The following is a 10,284-nucleotide window of genomic DNA, read 5'->3' on the forward strand; positions in this document are numbered from 1 at the left end:
CTGTATTTTCAAATGAGTACTTGCTTCCATCAGTCATCTCACTTCATCACAGTATTATCTGGGCAGAGGTTTATGATTCTGTGCACTGCTTGTGGTCTACAAATTTGATAACAGTTCTTTTTTAACCTAGCCCCCTATCATCTAGGCCACCTACCTAGCCTAGCTACCCAAGATGCCTGTCTGTGTTCCAGGACATGGACATGAAGTAAATACCTGATGTGGAAAAAGGCTGACATACTTTGCTATCTACGAAGAAATCCTTATTTCATCTCAGTGATGTTGACTAGGAAAACAATTCAGACAATCTCATCTACAGAAGAAAGAGCTTCTTGTGTCAAAGACTGAGTCAAACATGAGAAAAGCGGCATAGGACAGCTTTGTAAGAATGAAGGAGGTATATTAATGTCTTCTGGCTCATTCTGATAACGCATGGCAACCTAAAGGTAGCAGGGCATGACCAGATTTGATAGTCAGAGCTTAAGTAGCATTCTTGAGGAGACCTCAGTATTATTCTACAGCTCAGTGTTGTTCTGTTCCCCTTGTGCAGAGGAATGTATCTATATATATAGCCTACCTTCAAGAATGAATATTGGAATCTCAACAATAAAAAACATAGGTAATACAGTTAGTATAGCCTGTTCTACAAATAAATATTTAGGATATATAAGTATCACATGTTATATGTCTAATATGTAATACAGAGCATATACAATGTCTATATTGTGTCTATACTAGAAAGTTTTTATAATACAGTATTTATATCCTCCAGGAGAAGAAGTAACTTTCGACTTGGTTCGGACTATCAGTGTTGCCTATCCCTGGTCTGAAGATTAAGAACCAAACGTGGTTTAAGGGAAAAGGGAAAGGGAAAATAAATACTTTGGTATTTATTTAAGGATCCTTAAAGGTGAACGACTTCGTCCAGGTGGAATGCACCAAAATGCACATGGAAATGCACCCAAAATGCGCCCCAAAAATGCATGCTCACCCACGATAGATCACATATACAATTTATAGACTTCGCAAATTAGTGTATCTATCAAAGATTCCCCAATGAGAAGCTTAAACAAATAGCGTGATACTTCCCCATCCTGAAGAATTCCCCCCTGGATGGGCCTCTATCTTAGTCTACAGGATGTGTTCTAGAGAGGACCTTAGTTTCTCAGGATAGCATAGGACTTTCTGGCCCCGACTGTGAGGCCTCCAGGATGTTTGGTCTCCTTCCTGGCTTATCGGAATATTAGGACTATGCTAAATTATTGGGCTTAAGGAATTACAAATATGCATGCTAAAAGCACTGAGGATACATAAAAGCTATAAAAGGGTATATAAAAGGTACATAAAAGAAAAGGCAAAAAATCATCATGGCATCATCAGAACCAAGGAATAACCTAAAAATACACTAAAATAAGAGAGAAAACTTGCTAAAAAGAATTCAAAAAGTTAGAATAGTGCTAAACACTACAAGGTATCTATTCAGATAGATGGCAGATTATATAAGGAGACCACTTTGAGACACAGCAGATCATCTTTGTATATTCGTGTTTCTCTGAAGGGCCTGAGAAATGGCAGAAGGAAGCCACCAGGACTAGACAGAATGAAAACAGCAGTAGCTACAAACAAGGAGGAATATTCCTATATTCCTATAACCTATCAAAATAGGGAACAGTTGTGTTCAAGTGAGTAAATTATAAAGGATCACAAAATTTGGCATGTTAAGTGTGGAAGAACAGTAAGGCAGGCCAAAAACGTTTGAGCATTAATTTGCAAAACGTATGGATGCTAAAAAGAATCCTTTTTCTAAAGGCCAAGAGGAGGAAGAGAATACATAGAGTTAATAGGATATTTTCCTTGATATTTTTCTTAAGCCTCCTATGCACATATAGACTTGAAGGTGGTAAACATTTTGAAAATTTTTGAAAATACTTCTGATGAAAATTCATAAAACTGCAGACCTTGCCTCTGCATGCTGCAAACAGTGAAAACTACAATCATGCAGACAAATTTGGAATATGTGATATATTGGGAAGTATAATTTCTGTAAAGAGAAGTCAAGGCTCAGAGAACTACTGAAGACTTCCCAAGGAGACAGCAGACATGAAAATAAGGGAATACAGCTGATTTTCAGGTTATTTGGATTTCTGAAAACATTCCACAAGGTTCCTCATGAAAAAGTTTTAAATCAAATAAGACACCATAGAGGGAAAAGTCCTTTTCTGGCTAAAAATTGTTAAAGGGTGTTAGAAGGGTCTGTCATTTCTTGCAGCTCCAGGACCCCTCCTGTCCTGCCCAGCCGCTGGAGCCCAGGCTGGTGCCTGGGGACACAGGGTCCCTGCCAGGCAGAGTGACGTGGCTGCCGCCGCCTTCCTGTTTGTGGTGCCACAGATGAGGCACAGTCTTCAACAGCACCTACATGCAGGACTTACCTTCACCTCCAGCACAGAGCACAGGCAGCCATGTCCTCTCCCCTCTTGGGCTGGCAGAGACAAAAGGTCACTAGTGCAGGCGCTCACAAGACTCCCTGGATGCCCAAGCACATGAACATTCACCCAGTACCCTTGCCCAGATCCCAGCCTTCTTACCTGCCTCAGGAACACCTTATTTCCAGGCTGGTTCAGCTTGATGCTTGCTGCAAACGTATTTCACTCACACATCCCACAGGCACTCCACACTCAGAGGTCACCATGGATGACAGGATGGATCCCTGTCTGTCTGCTCACCTGACGTCTCCCATTCATTAGCAAGTCCAGCTTGAAGTTTGCCAGGAAATGAGACACGCACACCCACTATGGGGAAGATACTGGCACCCTCAGCATCCAGCGCCATGCACACGGGCTGTGACATGTGGTCACGCTCCGGCTACTGGTGCTGAACCCCTCACTCACCTCACCCACACCGGTCCCTCCCAGTGGAAGACTTTCAGGACGTGCACTGCTCCCACCGCAGCAGCTGGCAGCTAAGACCTCCCACCACTCCAGTAGCAGATACTGAGGCCTCCCTGACACCAGCAGCACCAGTGGGTACCCACATTCCCAAATGTAACCTTGGTACCAAATCCATTCAAGGAGGACCCTCAGTAGCTGCCACTTCATCCTTACAACACACATACATACGGGATAGTGAGATTGGGCTCAGTCAGACAAGTGTACTTACTGCCCTTTTTAACATGACTAGTCCATTTAATAGCCCATTCTTTATTTTCTCATCTGTTCCTCCAGATGCCCTTCCCCTGCACATTCCTTCATTAGTTTGAATAGCTCCACAGATCCATTTCCAACATTATGGACCCTCAGGTTTGCATCTTATCAGGTGCAAAGTTTGCCTGCAGTTTACTGAGAGGCAGTTTGTTTCTTGTATTTGTCACTGTTATCTTTGACTGTCAAGTTTGTGTCTCCAAATTTTCTTTGTGGCTTTCCACCTTTTCTTGTTATCTCACTTGACAAGACCTTTGATCAGATAACCATACTGAAATAAACATTCCTCATCAGTTAATATGACTGTCTGATTTGTGTCTCATCCCTGCCTCCCTTACCATTTGTCAGTCAGGTCTCTGTCTCTTTATGTTCTTGTTTATGGCTTCCTCCTTTTCTTGTTCTCCATTTCTGCACTGAAAAGATTAATGACCAGATATCCTTAAAGAAGCACACATTTCCCTTCCACATAACCTTATGAATTTTTTTTTTTTTTTAATTTGAAGACTAAATCAAAAATGTGTTAAATTGGTGGAGTCACCCATGGAATCTCAAAGGCTTGTATGTTGGGACTCTTGTTCCAGATACTCATCAAAGATTTTAAAAAGGAGAGGAATACTGAAGTGGGAAAATTTGATGCCAATAGTTATGGGGCTGAAAGAATTTCAGATAAGCTCAGGGCAAATAAAATGTAAAATGACACAGACAAGGGGTGCAGAGAAATAATTACATACAAAGATGAGCTTTGAGTAGACCATTACATCCCACATCTTGTTATCATAGATAATATACAAAACTTTTCACTGTTCAGAGGTAGTAAAAAAAAAGGTAACAGAAAATCACACAAAAAGAGCACAGAACTTATACTCTTATCTTTTTGCAAGAACATGAGTGACTTTATGATTCTGATTCTTTGACACAAAGCTAAGACATTGTAGAAAGTACTCAAAGAGGATTATTCAGCTTGGAAAAGAAATGGCTATGGGGGTATGAAGATATTTTTCTATTAAATCTTTGACCCAAAGAGGGTGACTGCCTCAAAGATGGTTCAGTGCCTGCTTGAATTCAAGTAGTAGGGATGACAAATGAATTTAGCAGCTGTCTGATTAAAAAGAAGCAAGCTGAAGTGGTTCTTCATAGTGTAGAAACTAAGCTGTGGTTCCCAACACATTCAAAAAGCAACCAGTCAAGTTAATGGAAGAGACATCTATGAAGCATTATTAAACACAGAGGTATCACCTCCAGCTCAGGAAACTTACAAACTGAAAAAATTTTGGAAGGTATAAAAAATTTTGAAAAAAAAAAAAAAGATAAAAAGAATCACTGCGTTATTGGTAAATGATATGCTCTGGAACCATTTCCTGACCATTCTTTGTTGCACTGCCATAAACTGGATACTATGCCAGATGAACCTTTGGTCTGACCTGGTACAAGTCTTGTTGCTTCCACGGCAAAATGAGCTTCAGCTATTCATGTTGCAAAGGGCATTGTTTGGGGCATTGTTTGTCACATGAACGTTACATGAAAATCTCAATCACCACCTTATTGTGCACATATGGTCAATTCCATTATTCTTCTTCCAGAATCTCCAACCCAAGATTTCTCCCCTTCTTTGCTTTTTCACTGCATGTGCCTCAAAAGGGCTATAATCTCAGCTAGTGTTTCTAAACTCTACCTTATACAATTTAACAACAAGCAACACCTATAATCATGATTGAATACTGTCTTTATTATGCAGGCTTACGTTCTGTCAGCTGATACAGAAACTGAACTCTTGTGATTTAAGGCATGTTTTACTTTGTGTTTTTATCATTTGCTGCCCTTACTAAAAATAAGTATACACATTTTACTATAAAATTAGTGTCTACATTGTATCAATACAGACTTACATGGTTAGGCTCTTGTACACTATTAAATGTTAGCACTGGTATGGTCTTGCAGAGCCACAAATGGAGTGTTACAATATAAATGTTTATTAAAATCCCACCCACCGTACTGTCACGGTGCTGCTTATTTGGTACCTCACCTTTAGTCAGCTTGGGCTGGCAGAGTTGTGACTTCACTGTTCCGGGTTCTAACCTACAATTGTTAAATTCATTTGAGAGAGATATGTTCGCTACAACTGGACTTTCATTAATATCTGATTCTACAAGAAGAAATGTACCAAACAGTATATCTTGAGGATTTTTAGGCTGCTAATGTGCCATCTGCAGCATGTTTAGTGCAAAAATGTCCTAGATGCTTCCTTTACACATGGCTAGATCTACCTCTATTTCTTAATGATTAACTTATCTTTCATGCAAGCAAAAGCCATGCTTGTCTAAGTAAGTACTTGTTTCTTAAAGCAGTTAGTCCCAAAAAAGTCTCATCATACTTTAAAAAAAAAATTAGGACAGGTGATTTTTACACTAAGGTGTGGTTCAAAAGTTAATCTTCTGAGCTTTCTACTGACTTTCTGTTTCTTCAGAAAGTCAATAGAGAGCAAAATTATTACAGGGTGCCACTGTTTGTTTTTTATTTGTTCTCAAGCTCTGTACATCTGTCCCTTCTCTTTCCTTACAGTTCATGTTTGATAGTCACATGAATATAACACAGTGTGGTTTTATGACATTTAGGAAAAATATTTGATGTGTTTACATATAGTAGTCAAAATAAGAAACTTTCAAGACTTAGAGCAGCTATGACTTTGTAATTTAATAAGACTGAAAATTTTAAATTAAGTACTGTTTGTGACACCCAGGAATTAAACAATATAAAAATATACTTGAAAATGTTTTAATTCAAGAATCACATTCTCTTGATTTTAGATCCTTCAGAAGTTTCCATAAAGGTGCTTTCCTTTTTTGTTTTTCCCCACCAATAAATTTACTGCTTTAAAAACCATGAAAAAAAAAAAACTAACACCCCCCCCCCAACTAAATGCCAAGACAACCCAAGACAAAATACAAATATCACAAGAGCTTGCAACAGAAGTTTAGGAAAAAATGTTTGGTTTAAGATATTTTAAGTTACTATTGTATCAGGGATCAAAGAAAAGCAAAACATTATATCCTAATTCTATTAAGAAGAAGTTACCATGCTTGTTGCATTGCACTACATCAAAAATTATTCTGCTTTATAGATCATGAATTCAGGACCTACACACTAAATTTTACTATGTTTGTTTACTGCAGTAACTTCAGTAAACAAACACAAAAGTAAAAAGTAAACTTTTAGTACACAAATCACTGCAGAAAATTCTAGTTGCTTTCCATTTCTAAAACGAAAGTTCATTAACAAATGGTAAAATCCTGTTTATTGTTAACAATTAAAAAAAACCCCAAACCTGTGAAACACTAAAAATTACTAATAAAAATTAACACTTCAGTCTAGAATAGAGTTCCTAACTTTAAGGGATAAGCATGCTGCTTCTGGCCAGGACAAGGTTAATTTTTGCAGTGGCCAGGAGGCACATGGCCAGGACCAAGAGGTTATTCTATATCACCTCTCGTCATTGCTGGGGTAGGGGGAAGGGGCTGCTTCTGGTTGGGGTAGTCAGGATTAATGAGCATTTTCCATGTGAATCACTGTCTCTCTTTTGCACACTTTTATTATTATTATTGTTGCAGTTACTTTTAATTTTTCTTATCTCATTGCTGTTTCCAGTAAATTGTTCTTATCTCAACCTATAATCTTTACATTTTGTGCCTCCGGTTCTCCTCTCCAGCCTGCCATAGGGGGAGGGAGAGGGGAAGAGGGAGTGAGCGAGGAGCAGCGTGGTTTGGAGAGTCTCAATGGGAGCACTAAATTAGGGAGTACCGTTCCTAAACTACGACATTACAATATCTTCAAACAACCCTATATCTAACATTACATAATAAAATTTATACTTTTTTAATGTTTTGGGAGGAGCATGGAAAAATATGGAATTTACAGAAGTGAAATTCAGAGATCAGATTATTAATCGACTGTACAAACTTGGATTACAACTAAGCAGTGTCAAATCTTCAGCACATAATCCATTTAGCTTGCTCCTGTAAGAATGTGTCTCCCTCCATGTTTTATCATACAATTAATTGCCCTGCATACCCTTCCAAGTAACAGATGCTAAATTCTTCTCTCCAGCCTGCCACAGGAGGAGCAGAAGAGAGAGCGAGTGAGCGGCAACGTAGTTTGGAGAGTCTCAACATGACAACTAAAAATTGGGGAATACCATCCCTAAACCATGACAATGAGCTGTAGTTTGCAATGTAATAATCTTACTGTGTTTACTTGCTAAGTTATAAATTTCAGCAGTAAGCATCATGCATTCTGCTGGTTAATATAGAAGAGAGTATTATAGATTAATAAAGCAACATACTGTGCAGTATACAATTCTTACTGTAGTAAAAGTTTTCAGAGGAATATTAATTAAGAAATATGGCACAGTAGTAAGCATTTGAGAAAATAAAAATGAAAGACAGATGCTATATTTCCTGCTTCAGAGAGAAATGCAAAAAAATCTAAGTACAACTTATGGAAATTTCTATCTGTTGTCACTCCTTACGTAAATAAGTTTGAACCTCTAAAATATAGTGGATCAGGCTTTGACAGATAACCTTGCCATCTTTCATACCCCTCAATTCCCAAATACTTAGTAGACATGGACCACCTGGGCTTTGAATTTTCTCCTCCAGATTGCCTTTGGAAAAACTATGTTGACTACATATTGCCAAAAAAATACTCATTCATTTACCCAAGGAGATGTGAAGAGAGGTAGTAAGAAAACAATTTGAAGGAGAGAAGGAAGGTAAGCAAGGGTATAGCTTCGTAAGTGCAAGCTGCATAGTGAGCAGCTGGTTTTATTACCTTAACCCAGTTGCTCCTGTCATTTAGCAGTAATGTCCTTGAACACTTTTGTCTTGGCTCCATGCCCTCTTTCCTTCCTTTTTCTGGAACAACTTCTGTTCTTTAACCTCTACAACCCTGCAGGAGATCACAGATGGTCAGCAGCTTTTTACTACAGAAGCTTGCTTCCAGAAAGTATAGACATCTGTCTTCAGAAGCAAGTAGCCAATTTCACATGCAAAGATGCTTCCAGTGTAAGGCAGACCTGGAGAACAGCAGATGTTACAGTGTATTCCTGACTCAATTTGTTCAATTGGACAGTTTCAGACAACAACCTTCTCAGTCTCGGTCTACATGAACAGTTCAGTTCAGGTGAGGAGTGTAGTTTTGAGGGGAATCTCCAAATTGTCCTCACTTACTGTGCCTTACTTGATTCACAGAGAGATCTCAAAACACATGAACTGATTTTTGGATGAAATTTACTGGAAGACACAATCTAGGAGTGTACCCAACATGTTCTAGCCCCTTACTAGGGAGCACTCTGCCAAGCCTGAAGTAAAAACACTCCAAAATGTTTTATAGGTCTTGAATACTACATTTCACTGTATAAACCAAACAGCATTGTTCTGCATTACTTCCTGATGTCAGCATTCCCTCAGTGTACTGATTTATCCTGCTGTAGGGATGTCCTCAACCCAGTTCAAAGCTGCCTCTTCACCTGAAACAAAAGCTTATTCACCTACTAAAGGGATATGCATCCTCATCTCAAAGGCATCTAGAAATAATGTTGTATTTCTGATCACTGTAGGATTTAAATCACTTCCTGCAGCTAGCAACTATGCTTAGTGTACAGCATCCTTACAGATGTTTAAGCATGATCAGTCAGCTGAAGTCGCTTGTTACATATCACAGGATATATTACATATGACATCAGCTTTTCATACAGACTCTGAACCCATCTATGCATCTTTAGAATTTTCATGTGTGCCATCTCAGAATATGCATGGTAAAATCCATGCCGCAAATCAAAAATTCAAACTTTAAAGCTTTCAAATGGGATTAGCATATCTCCTTATATATCATCACAACATAGTGTTGCAATGATAAATAAACTGAGGAACACAAAGATATTGCATACACAGAAACTGCACAAATTGTTAAATAATATATAGACAGAAAATGGACTGCTCAGTAATTAAATTCCCACACTACATTCATAAACATGACCTATGGAACAGAACCCTATATAAAATGGAATACAAAATGCAGACTTTGAGCACTGGTATTTAAAAGCCCCACTACAGCTTTACATTCCAAAGGTATAGAGTACTTGAAACAGGAACATACAGAATCTTCAAAAATAATTAAGCAACATAGAGTTATAAATTATGCTTATGTCTTTTGCTCAATTACTCTTAAACTACAGGAAAAAAATTCTACTGATATTAGAGTGAAAAAGCAGCAGCCGGTGCATTGAATCAAAGCTGCCTACGTGTCTCCCTTAAGTAATCACCTACAGTCACAACAGTATGAAGTCTATAAAACATTACAATCACCTCCTTTCAAACGGTTGATAAATATGCCCAGAAATAACTTTTGCATGGCTCGTTTTCTATCAAACTGTTTCTTTGGTATTAACTACAAAATCAATACTGTCAACTGTCAGAAACAAAACAAGCAATTAAGAACCAAACATAAAAAGGTAATAATGATGCAAAAGTGTTTATGGCATATTATTTTGTATTCTTATGCAAAATAAAATATTATCCAAAATCAAGCTTCCAGAGAAATACTTTGTTTTGTTAATTCTGTTAAAATGTCACACCAAAAAAGGAATTCGTAGAAAAATCAAGAGTGCCATTCTTCTTGAAATCGTTGTTTTAATAAACCCCTAAATAACACTGCTGTACAACAGCGAAACAATAATATTCAGAAGAGCGTATTTTAAGCACCGCAGATGATTTCCGAAAACATTGCCTTTCCTTTAAAACACAACCGGAATTAAGAGCATTTATAAACACATTTTATGTAACTATCAACACAGTTGGTAACAACTCCCGTGCGCCAGGCCCACCCACTCTCCAGTTCCTGGCACACCTCCGAAACACGAGTTTATGATTCCCTGAGGCGCAAATTACAGTAAAACTGCTTACGCGGGCTTTTCTGCTAACAGGTGAATGATGTAGGTGATTGGAGCCAGCCTAGGACACTCAGCAAACAGACAGCAAACTGGCCAAGCCTGCGGCTCCCCCCCACCCCCCCTTACGTAAGAGGGGCCGGGCGGACC

The 10,284-nt window shown here is 38.5% G+C and overlaps 1 protein-coding gene across 2 annotated transcripts in view; it reads right to left on the minus strand.

Moving 5' to 3' along the window:
• Positions 1-10,261, minus strand: part of SLC44A5 (solute carrier family 44 member 5) — a 79,025-nt gene extending 68,764 nt beyond the window's left edge. Inside the window, exons 1-2 of one of the 2 annotated variants that reach the window (XM_017729351.1) lie at positions 10,151-10,261; positions 8,019-8,135 (exon numbers count right to left, since the gene is read on the minus strand). The gene's annotated coding sequence lies outside the window, so the exon portion shown is untranslated. The remainder of the gene's footprint in view (positions 1-8,018; positions 8,136-10,150) is intronic. The other variant, XM_017729342.1, reaches the window with a different exon arrangement.
• Positions 10,262-10,284: the final 23 nt, after the last annotated feature.

Source organism: Corvus brachyrhynchos, unplaced genomic scaffold (genome assembly GCF_000691975.1).
Source record: "Corvus brachyrhynchos isolate BGI_N302 unplaced genomic scaffold, ASM69197v1 scaffold720, whole genome shotgun sequence".
NCBI lineage: Eukaryota > Metazoa > Chordata > Aves > Passeriformes > Corvidae > Corvus > Corvus brachyrhynchos.